The sequence below is a fragment of the Arachis ipaensis genome, chromosome B05, assembly GCF_000816755.2.
Source record: "Arachis ipaensis cultivar K30076 chromosome B05, Araip1.1, whole genome shotgun sequence".
Taxonomy (NCBI): domain Eukaryota; kingdom Viridiplantae; phylum Streptophyta; class Magnoliopsida; order Fabales; family Fabaceae; genus Arachis; species Arachis ipaensis.
This window is the reverse complement of record NC_029789.2, coordinates 72,876,573-72,889,639: the sequence shown is the minus strand read 5'-3', so window position 1 is coordinate 72,889,639 and position 13,067 is coordinate 72,876,573.

Sequence of the window (13,067 nt, the reverse complement as noted above, 5' to 3'; positions counted from 1 at the left end):
GCAAGATTTAAGTTTGGTGTTGTGATGCCAAGGCATCTTAGCCTAGTTTTACTAGCCTTTTTCCTTTGTTTTTAATAGGTTTTATACACTTTCTTGGGTTACAAGTAAGCCATTTGGGTGGAAATTCATGTGTATTTGGATACAATCAACCATGAGTAAATTGATGCATTTTCATGAGATTTTGGGCTATAATTGCTTATATGTCAATGATGAGAAGAAGTCTCATGATTTTAGCATAACTTTGATGCATTTGTTGATTGATGACAGGTGACCAAAAGGCTTGGAGGAAGCTTGAAGAAAGGGGATGGCAGCAATGGAAATGAAGGCAGCAAAACCACCCTGGGAAGAGCTCAAGTTTGTGCCAACGTTTGCCTCAAACTTGAGCTCAAACGTTGGCTCACAAATACACCAGGGGGGACTTAACGTTTGCACCAACGTTTGCCTCAAACTTGAGGTCAAACGTTGGCACAATTACACAATCAGGGGGACTTAAAGTTTGCGCCAACGTTTGCCTCAAACTTGAGGTCAAACGTTGGCTGCAAAATGGCCTTGGAGGGAGCACGTTTGAGCTCACGTTTGACCTCAAACGTGAACTCAAACGTGAGCGACAGAAAAGTACCGTTCTGCATAATGATCAACACGCAAACGTTTGAGTCAACGTTTGCCTTAAACGTTGACTCAAACTTGAAGGCTCCAAAGTCCTAATTGCAAACAGATTTCTTCTCAAGTCCAAGAGCAATTAACTGAGGCTATCTTCAATCCAATTCCATCAAGACCAAGGGCCCAAATTCAAGGCTTCAAGACCATTAGAAGAAAGTGTATAAATAGAAGTTAGTTTGATTTAGAAAGCACGGAAACTTTTACTTTTGAACTTTTACCTCTTTTAGAATTTTTTCTGTAACTTTGATTTTGGAACTTGGAGGAGAATTGAATTCTCTTTCTCTCTGGGTTTCTGTTTTTCTTTTCTGCAAAGCTTTACTTGAGTCTTGGGTGTTGAGAATTGAGGAAATTCTGTCTCAATCTCACCTTGAGATCTCTCTCTGTTTTCATTTCACTACACCATTGGAGAAATTGAGATTTAAATTTATTTCTTCTACTGTTTGATTTTAAATTCACTTGCAATTGATTTCTAAATTGGATCAAGGAAGGTAGTGAGATCTAGATTTAGTTTTCTAGTCTCTTGACCCCCTGAGATCTGGAATTTCCTTTCTGTTCATCTGTTGAGGCTTCTTCAAGCCAAATTACTTTTTCTGTTTGAGATTTACTTCAGTTTAATTCATCCTTTATTTTCCTATCCACTGCAATTTACTTTTCTTTGTTTAATTTCTGCAATCCCAATTCCCAATTCCTTTTATAATTCAAGCAATTTACATTTCTTGCACTTTAAGTTTTAATCATTTACATTTCTTGCAATCTAAGTTTCTGCAATTTATATTACTTGCACTTTAAGATTCAGCTTCTTTACTTTTTTTGCCCTTTAATTTACAGTCAATTATCCCTCTCCCTTTACAATTCAAGCAATTTAGCTTCTGTTGGATACAAATCACTCAAATCAACTCTTGTTCGCTTGACTAAATCAACCACTAAACTAAAATTGCTCAATCCTTCAATCCTTGTGGGATCGGCCTCACTCATGTGAGTTATTATTACTTGATGCGACCCGCTACACTTGCCGGTGAGTTTTGTGTTGGATCGTTTTCCACACATCAGGTTTCACGTACATAGGCCTTGCCCCGTGTATGCAAGATTACAAAACAGTGAGCATAGCTCGCGTCACGCGTGCAGGTCGCGTACACGACACTCCCTTTTCCTCAAAAGTTGTTAAGTCATTAGAAATCAATTTTATACACCTAACTTCTGACATTCATAACTTCCTCTACAAAACTCCAATTTTCACATACTTTAAACCATATTAAAGCTCTTGAAATTATCTTTAATTTGAAACAAATTTCATTCAAATCCAAAATCTGAGGCTTAAGTTATGATCCGCTGAAGTTGATTAAAAATCACTTTTTGCCAAAAATACCAAATTCCCTATGCTTTCCAAATTCTTAATTCTATAGCATAATTCTATAACCAAAACAACCCCAAAATTATATCTACCTATTTCCAACCACTTCTCATCCTCAATACATACTAATATCGCCAATACACTCAAATTCTTCATTTTAATTACAATCATTGTTCATCAATTTCATCATCTCTACATACTGTCATTATCAATCATCAACAGTTGTCAATAATCAACACATTTTTATCACAAACTCAACACCATATTCACTACACTCATACATGTACATAATAATTTCATCAATCCAACTACACCACATCAATTCAACAAATATAGCATCAATTAAATCCACTAAATACGCACCAAACACATAATTCAACTTATTCTAGGTTGTCTAGCCTAAGTTTTCACGCAACATTATATATTATCTATGAGAAACTAAAACCATACCTTGGTTGATTCCTCTTTATGCTTGGAATACCACAAATACACCGTTCCAAAAATGTCCAAAGCTCCAAATGTACACCAAATAGAAAATTCAGCCACAAAGAATCAAACTCAAGCTTGCAATATTCACTCCCAAGCCTCCAGTTCCATCAATTTACCTCCACAACACATAATTTAATCTAATACCATACAAATATTACTAAATCAACATGGGCTTTGTGATGAACGAAATTCTTATGCCGGTATAGAAATTAGCAATGAATCCAATCGTGAATATAGTCTAACTGATAAACCCCATTTTTAGGGTTTATCATGTATAGGATTTAAGGGTTCCACAATGATCTTCCGCACTTATTCATATAAAACTGCATGATTTTGTGTTCCCTTCCCAACTTTGCTTCATAAATGAAAATATGCTTCTTTGGCATCAAAATTGATATATTGTAATCCTCCTCTATTACCATTCGATGCCTTGATCCATTTGTTAAGTGGTTTCAGAAGTTACAGGGCAAAAATGGCTGAGAGGAGTGAAGGAAGTATGCATGAATGGAAGGAGCATGGAATAAAGCAAATTTTGGAACTTGGGCATGTGCGTGCACGCGCACCGTGCGTGTACGCACGGATGTGTACCCCCAGAGCCGGCTGAGTGGAGCCGAGACGAGGAGCTGGCGTGCCTATATGGCTGGGCCATATTTCCTATGACGCCCGCACGCACTATGCGCCTGCGCGCGGATCGTAGAAGACCCCAGGTGCGCGTACACGTACAGTGCACGTACGCGCCGATATGCGCACGTGATTTTTAAAAGGAAAAACGTGCCCAGCAATTTCAGGGGATCCCAGGCCTAGTTTTAGAGCAGAATTTTGGAGGGAAAAGCTTAAGAAGACCAAGGATTAGGAGTGTTAGGACAATGAGTCATAATTCTAGATATTTTAGGGTGTTAGTTACATTTTGTTTTTAGAGAGAGAAACTCCAACTTCTCTCTAGGATTTCACTTCCTCCATTGCAATTCTCCTTTGATTCGTTGTTGAGATCCATTGCTAATTCACTTTTGTTTTGATACAAGTTGTAGATCCACTCTTCTTCTACTCTTAAATGATGTTCTTTTGATTCAATCTCTTAGATCTAGATTTGTTTGACTTTATTGCTTTGAATTTGGATTAATGAATTGTGGAATTTCATTCAATTGCTTGATTGTTGATGATTGTTTGGATTAGATAGCTTTAATTCAATTTTCTTCTCTCAATTACATCATGTCTTCTATGGTTGCCTACCAATTGTTTGTGATAATGACAACCCTAGCTATGGAGTAGATTTCTCTTACATGGCTTAGGGGTTGAGTTATTGGAGACACTTGAATAGTGGATATCAATTATAGATTATGAATTGAGAATTACTAATTGACTTGGAGTGCACTAAAGCTAGACTTCCCTAGGGTGAGACTAGGACTTGTGGCTCAAGTTAGTTACTCTCACTTGACTTTCCTCCATTATTAGGGGGTTAACTAAGTGAAGCAACAATCAATTCTTATCATAATTGAAGGAAACTATAATGACGGAACTTTCAATACTTATCCTAAGCCAAGGCCTTTATCTCAATTAATTATTGTTTGCTTTTGTTAGCTTGAATTCTTGCACCAACTCTCAAAACCACAAAAGATTTCCTAATCAATGATGTACATTCTAAAACAATTCCTAGGGAGAATAATCCAGGATCAACACTCTCGGTCATAGATTTTAGAATTGTTTGATGCGATATTTGCGTGTTGGTTAGACTATACACACGATTGAATTCATTCCTAATTTCTAACTGGCATAAGAATATTCGGTTCATCAAAATGGCGCCGTTGCAGGGGAATTACTTATGTGTGCCATTCTATTGGTTAGTGTGAATATGTTAATATGTGAATACTTGCATTTCTCTCTTGATTGTTTGTTTGTTTGATTGTTAGTTAGGATTAGTCTTCGCTTAGATACCAATTAATGTCATGAGCTTCTTTTCTCCTTCATTGTATGACGCGTTCACTACCAAATCCGAGCTTAGCACCATTTGATTCGGAAATTGAACGAACTTTGCTTCATATTAGGCAAGCTCGGAGGTGGTTTGCCTTTGAGAAAAGTGAAAAGGTTTTTACCAATTCACCAACTATATCACCGTCATCCAACAAAGGCACTAATTACTCTTCCGTTGATACTACTAATAGTTCTTCTTTTGATCTAGGTGTTGATGATATGGCCGCTCCAAGGAGAGTTACTCTCAAGAAAGCGGGTGCACCGGATTTTGTTCTTCAACCTCTCCATGTACTTCATCCCAACTTGAATGCAAACTTTGAACTCAAGACTGCTCTCATCAATCTTTTACCAAAGTTCCATGGACTTCCCGCACAAGATCCAATTAGACACCTTAAGGACTTTCATGGTGTATGCTCGACCACTAGGCGGGAAGGATCCGATGAAGTGGCTATATGGTTGTTTGCCTTTCCCTTCTCTCTTGAGGGAAGAGCCAAGGAGTGGTTTTATACCTTACCTAGTGATGTTGTGTCCGATTGGGACTTGCTTAGAAGAGAATTCCTTGATAAATTCATGCCCGTAGAAATGACGGACAAGCTAAGGAAAGAGATCTCATGTATTGTACAAGGCGAGATGGAAACTTTATATGAGTATTGGGAGCGATTCCGTAAACTTCTTGACTCATGCCCCAACCACATAATTGACACTCAAGTATTGCTTAGCTATGTGTGCCAAGGCATGAGGGAGCAATATAATAATTTATTGGATGCTTCAAGCAACGGTTCTTTGTCAAAGTATAGGACGGAGGAGGAGGCATGACAACTCATTACCGACTTGGCCGAGTCCACTCAACATGCTAGACGGAGATTCAACCGCCCAAAGGCCGTGAATGAAGTCTCTTCTAGTGGTGAGACCGCTACCCTTACTAAGAACTTGTGTGAAATGACAAGTCTTCTAAAGCAACTCCAAGTGAATCACCAACAACCTCCATCCCAACAAGAACCACCACCTCCTCAAAACCAACAATGTCAACAATTGGTCACCCAAAAAGTGTGTGGCATTTGCTCATGCTACTCCCACTATACGGACAAATGCCCAAGTCTCCAAGAAGATAACACTCTAGCGGCTACCCACAACTTTTATGATCGCTCCTACTATGAACGTGCTAATCAAGGATACCATTCACAAGGGAGCAATTACAACCAAGGGTACCCCCAACAAGGAGGCAACTATAGCCAAGGGAGTAACAACTCTAATCAAAGGTGGAGGGATAACTCCAACCAAGGTTGGCGGGACAATTATCAACAAGGAGGAAGGGACAATGGAGGCAACCAAAGATGGAACAACAACACTGCACAAAACCGATATTCACAAAACCCTCTAAACCAACAACCAAACCAAGGAAAGAACTATCAAACCTACATACCACCTCATAGACAACCACTTCTACCCAACCAACCCCAAGCACCACAAATCACATATCCTTCCACTTCTCCAAATCAAAATGACACACTCCAATCCATACTCCAAGGGCAAAAAGAAATCCAAAATACACTCAACTCAAGTCTTAATGGTCTTACTTCCACCCTCTAAGCTCTCATTGCTCGCATGGAGCTACCTTCTACCTCTATTTCTCAAGCCTCACCCTCTAGTGCCATACCTTCTCAACCCCTACCCAATCCCAAAGGTAGCATCAATACCGTAACCTTGAGGTCTGGAACTCAATTGAAGGAAAGGGACTCAAAGGCACTTAGTCCAATGATAGTCACTCAAGAGAAGAATGGAGTTGAGATAAAAGAAGTTGAAGAGGAGGAGGAAGCACAAGTGGTAGTTGAAGATGAAGACCCTCAACCAAGGAATGAAGTCCCTAGAAAGGAGCAAGTCTTAGAGGAAGTGGCTCAACCAATTCTATTTCCTACATTGGCAAGAAAGGCTAAGAAGCGTATGGAACTTGACCCAAAAATGGTAGAGATGTTCAAGAAAGTGGAGGTAACTATCCCCCTCTTTAATGTTATACATCAAGTGCCTAAATATGCAAAATTTCTTAAGGACTTGTGTATGAACAAAGATAGAATTCATGAGTTGAAAACCATTCCATTGGGTAGTTCCATTTCGGCTTTAATGGGAGCCATTCCGGAAAGGTGTGTTGATCCAGACCCTTGTTTAGTCTCTTGTGTCATTGATGGAGTCCAATTCATTGATTGTATGTGTGACCTCGGTGCATGCGTTAGCATTATGCCTCTTTCTGTTTATCATCTATTGAAGCTCCCACCGTTGAAGCGGTCGGCAGCTAGGTTTGTCTTGGCGGACAAGAGCATAATAACCGTGACGGGTATTGCAGAAGATGTGTTGGTCAACATAAAGGGTTTGATATTTCCAATTGATTTCCATATTATTGAGATGCCACCAAGTGAATCCGAGAGGGCATCATCCATCCTACTTGGGAGGCCATTTTTAAGGACCTCTAGATTCAAGTTGGATGCCCATTCGGGAACCTACTCATTTGAGATAGATGGGAGAGTTGTATGTTTTAGCCTAGAAGAGGCAATAAGGCACCCACCGGAGAACCATTCCATATTCTGGTGTGATCAAATTGACAACATTGTGGCCGAAGTGCATTATGCAAAGCTAGAAGAGAAACATATGATTGAAGAAGATAGTGAAGATCCAAGTGAAGAAGTTTAAATAACAAGCCAAGAGCAAAAGCTAGAATTGAAGCCATTACCACCCCACCTAAAGTACTCATACCTTGATGAAGCCCACAAGTTCCCGGTGATCATAGCAAGGGAACTAAATCCTCAACAGGAAGAGAAGTTGTTATGTGTTTTGAGGAAGAATAAAAGGGCAATAGGGTGGAGCTTGACGGATCTAGTGGGGATAAGTCCCCAAGTGTGTGAGCACCGGATCTTTTTAGAGGAAGAAGCTAGACCCGTAAGACAACCTCAAAGATGATTGAATCCTACCATTTTGGAGGTTGTCAAGAAGGAGGTAACACGGTTACTTGAGGCGGACATCATCTACCCCATTTCGGATAGTGAATGGGTGAGTCCCGTTCAAGTTGTGCCAAAGAAGTCCGGAGTAACCACAATCAAGAACGAAAGCGGGGAGCTCATAGTAACACGGGTGCAAAACTCTTGGCGAGTATGCATAGACTACCGAAGGTTGAACTCGGCCACTAGAAAAGATCATTTTCCACTTTCGTTTATCGATCAAATGCTCGATCGATTATCCGGTAAATCCCATTATTACTTTCTAGATGGCTATTCGGGGTACTTTCAAATACACATTGCTCTAGAGGACCAAGAAAAAACAACATTTACTTGCCCTTTTGGAACTTATGCCTACAAGCGTATGCCATTCGACTTATGCAATGCACCAGCAACTTTCCAAAGGTGCATGATGAGCATATTTGTGGACTTTCTAGAGCAATGCATGGAGGTATTCATGGATGACTTAACGGTATATGGTGATTCTTTTGATCATTGCTTGGATAATCTTGAAAAAGTTTTGGAAAGATGTACTAAAACCAACCTTGTCTTGAATTTTGAGAAGTGTTATTTCATGGTTAAGCAAGGCATTGTTTTAGGACATATTGTTTCCAAAGATGGTATTTCCGTAGATCCAGCAAAGATTAATGTTATATCTAGCTTTCCTTACCCCTCTTCCGAGAGGGAAGTCCGTTCTTTCTTTGGACATGCAGGATTTTATCGAAGATTCATAAAGGACTTTAGTAAGGTAGCATTACCTCTATCAAGACTGTTGCAAAAGGACATTGGGTTTGATTTAAGCAAGGAATGCATGGAGGCTTTTGACAAGCTCAAAGTAGCATTGACCCAAGCTCCCATTGTGCGAGAGCCGGATTGGAGTCGGCCATTCGAAATAATATGTGATGCTTCAAATTTTGCCGTGGGAGCCGCGTTAGCACAACGCGAGGGTAAGATTCCATATGCCATAGCCTATGCATCAAAAACACTAGATGGAGCCCAATCCAACTACACTACCACCGAAAAAGAACTTTTGGCCATAGTTTTTTCCTTGGACAAGTTCCGAGCATATCTACTTGGTTCGAAGGTGGTGGTGTACTCGGATCATGCGGCGTTAAAGTATTTGTTGGCTAAGAAGGAATCTAAACCGAGATTGATTAGATGGGTTTTATTGTTGCAAGAGTTTGACTTGGAAATTAAGGATAGGAGTGGTACGTAAAACCTAGTGGGGGACCACTTAAGTCGCCTTGAACACACAAAAGGCGATACCACTCCTATTAATGATTCTTTTCCCTTTGAGGGCTTGCATGCAATCTCGAAAACCATTCCTTGGTATGCACCAATCGCCAATTACTTAGTATCTCGCTCCTTCCCTCCTAATCTCTCCAATCATCAAAGGGATAAGCTAAAAAGCGAATCCAAATACTATGTGTGGGATGACCCATACCTTTGGAGATGTGGGGCGGATCAAGTAATTCGGAGGGGCATTCCAAAAATCAAATTCCACTCAATCTTGGAAGCTTGCCACTCCTCCGAAGGAGGAGGCCATTTTGGACCTCAAAGAACGGCAAGGAAAGTCCTAGATTGTGGATTTTGGTGGCCAACTCTTTTCAAGGACTCTTCTTATTTTTGTAAATCTTGTTCTCAATGCATTAGATTTGGTAATATCTCCAAGAAGGACGAAATTCCCCAACAAACCATGCTATTTTGTGAGATTTTTTATGTGTGGGGAATTGACTTCATGGGGCCCTTCCCAAATTCTAATGGTTTTCTCTACATTCTACTTGCCGTTGATTATGTGTCCAAATGGGTGAAAGCAATACCCACCCGGACGGATGATGCTAATGTGGTCCTTTCCTTTGTGAGAAACAATATCATTTGTCGATTTGGGTCACCGCGAGCAATCGTGAGTGACCAAGGTTCACATTTTTGCATTAAGAAAATGGAAGGGCTAATAAGGAAATATAGCATCATGCATAAAGTAGCCACGGCCTACCACCCACAAACAAACAGCCAAGCCGAGGTTTCCAATCGGGAGATTAAACACATCTTGGAAAGGATTGTGAAGCCTAATAGGAAAAATTGGAGTTCTAAGCTCACCGATGCATTATGGGCCTACCGAATGGCATACAAAACGCCAATTGGCATGAGTCCCTTTCAGTTGGTGTATGACAAGGCTTGCCACTTACCGGTGGAGATAGAGCACAAAGTATATTGGGCCATCAAAGAGTACAATCCAAGTTTGGGTGGAGCCGGAGTTGCAAGGAAGCTACAACTAGCGGAGTTGGAATGTTTGAGGCTTGAAGCTTATGAGAATTCTGGACTTTACAAGGAGAAAATGAAAGCCGTGCATGATAGGAAAATAAGAGGCAAAGAATTTAAAGCCGGTGATCTAGTCCTCCTTTACAATTCTAGATTGAGATTGTTACCCGGAAAACTAAGGTCAAAATGGGAAGGCCCATATCAAGTAGTGAAAGCGGAACCCTATGGGGTTTACCATTTGCGCCATCCCTCAACTCAGGATATCTTCAAGGTCAATGGGCATCGTCTCAAGTTGTATCATGGTAAGCAAATGAAGAGCAACAAGGAGATTGAGGTATTCCTTTTGGAAGATGCACCTCTTGACAAAGAGCAATGAGCTAGTGAAAGTCCAACATAAGGACATTAAACAAAAGTGCTAGGTGGGAGACACCCCACCATGGTGAGATCTATCCTTTTTACCCTTTTGTATATAGTTCTTAAACTCTTGATTGTTTTGTGATTGCTTAGCTATAGTCTTATTTGATTAGAGTAGATTGTGAATACTTTGGATAATTTGTTCATGAAGACTTACATTGATTTTTCAATGGATGAATTGATTTTGTGGTAGGTGAACACCCCTTTTATCAGTTTTGTATTGAGTTTTGGGGGTTTTTTGGCCTCTTTGGCTTATTTGGCCATTAAATTCATGATAATTAGGCATTCTTCATGTTCATTCAAAAAAAAAGGGGGGGAGGGGGGGCGCGAGTCCGCACACTATGCGCGTACGCGCCCATACGCTTTTGCAGCTCTTGGGTCATTTTCCAGAGAGTTGTGCAAATTCTCGGCCAATTTTGGGCCTTGGACACAACCACCGTCGCGCGTGCGCGCACCTGGCGCGTTCGTGCCCATGGCCATTTGTGCAACAGCGCGCGCACGCACACTAGCCGCGTCTGCGCCAATGATGCGAAATGCATCCCTGAGCAATTTTCCCGAGAGTTGTGCCAAATTTGTGCCCAATGGCCCAACTCGACTCGCGCATCAGCGCACAAGCCACGCACGCGCACCTCAAGCACCATGCATATCAATGCGCCAGCGCATCGTGCGCGCCCGCATCGATTGTAAAATTCCTCTTCCAGTACTTTTTCCCGAGAGTTGTGCCAAAGTTGTGCCCAACTTGTGCTGCAGGCACAACTCAGCTGCACGCGCTTGCGCACATGACGCTCGCGCGCACGCCTGCACTTCACCACTCCACGCGTCCGCGCACTAGCCGCGTCCGCGCACCTATTGTTTTTGCCCATGCACGCACCCGCATGCATGGCGCATGCATGCTGGTTTCGCGAACCACCTACATTAGAGCGCGCCCTTTTCTTTCAATCTCTTCTTACCTTCTTCCAATCACCATTCTTCCTCACTTCTACCCCCCTCTACCATTTTATCACCTCTCTTCCACCATCACCGGCGGTAACCACCACCTCCGGCGGTCCCGCACCTCTCTTGCTCCTCTCTTCTCTCATACTCTTCACCATCTTTTCTCTCACTTCCATACCCCAATTCTCTTCTTCCTCTCAAGGTACTTCTCACTTCTACTCTTGTTTAGTTTTCTTTTTCCTCTTCCTTTCCTTAGTCACATTCCCCTACTCTTCCTCTTAGTTAGTTTTCATTCATGTTTACTTGGTTTGTTAGATTTTCTTTCTCTTTATTTTTTTCTTATGGGTGTTAAAAGTAAGGATTACTCTTGTTTTGTGGAGTTGGATGCTCTTAATTGCTTTCTCTTGCAATGTATGGTATGCTTTGGTGATTAATGATGCTTTGTGGGATGTTACATTGCCACCCTTCTCTCATTTTTATTATAAAAAGGGATGCACACCAAGTGTTTGATGGAAGGCCCACATGACTTTTTGGAGTTACCTTGACTTAGTGTTTTCTATTTTGGTGTTCTTTCTCATTCACTTGCTTGTTCATATGTGCATTGAGCTTACTACATTTCTTGCTTCATTTTCGCATGCTCATCCCCTAACTCTCACTTCTTGTTATTGATGTTAAGAGTGTATGCTTCTCATGCTTCTTGTTTGCATGCATATATCAGTCATACATCACATGCTAGTGCTTAGCCACGATTTTCATTGTTGCCTTAGTTACATGTTGCAGCTGTCATGTATCTAAGCCGCTTATTCTTTTATGCTTTATCACTTGCATGATTATTCTTTCTTGGTGCTTCTTTAAGTTTAATTTTGCCACCTTTTCCTCTTTTCTAGGATGGTTGTCAAGAAAGACAAAGGGAAGGCACCCAAGAAGGCACCTTCACGGTCCACTAACAAAGCATAACAAGCACCTTGATCCAGGAGCGTTGCTAACATTGATATTTTAGAAAAGGACAATCCGACAAGGGATCCGAACAAGTTCCCCAACTGCTATTATGAACTTGTCTACCACTTGATCAAACCAAAGAACTATTATGCGGAGCCTTATCTAGCCCCTCCGGCTCATGTAATTCCGCTCATCATGCCCTGCATCAAGCAACGGCAATGGGAGTTCCTATTGAGGAAGCCACTGGAAGCAAACTTGTCCTGGGTGGTAGAATTTTACACTAACTACCACTCCTCCTCCCTTGCATCGGTATTTGTGCGCCGAAGGCAAGTTCCTGTCACGGAGGAGGCCATTCAAAGTGTGCTTAAGACCGGACCGTTAGCAGAGGGGATTGATGAATATCAAGAGATTTTTTCGGCACGGTGCAAATATGCGTTTGATTGGAATGCCATCCTCAAGGTCATTGCTATACCCGAATCATTCTGGATTCGAGGAAGGATGAGGCCGAGGCCCAAGGGCATTGACGCACATTTTCTCACTAGAGAGGCTCAGGCATGGGCACAAATTCTAGCCCATTATGTGCTCCCTAGTACCCATGGCTCATCCATCACTGCCGAGTTAGCCATGTTGGTTTGGTGTGTCCTCACAAAGAGACCGGTGCATATTTGACAGGCTCCCAAGGGTGTATTGGTAAAGATTTTCTCCAATAAAACCTCGTTGCAAGTATAGATCTACCAACAACAATCCTCGGGGGTCAAATTTAGAGAGGGATTTGGTTGTCACAAGTTCAACCCCAATAGAAATAACCGAAGTATTCAAACCTCGGGTCGTCTCACAAGGAATAGGCAAACATGTGCTTCAACATTGGTTAAAAATCCGTGGTTGTGAGTTATGAGCATGAAAATAAATGGAAATCTTAACAAGCAAGTAATCTTAAATTGCAACAAACTAATTCAACTATCTAAGCAAAACATGAGCAATTCCAATGAACAAGCAACATTCCACTTAATTCTATTATAAACCAAGCAAGTAACTGTAAGTAAAGCAAATAATTTGGGAAAATTGGTTTT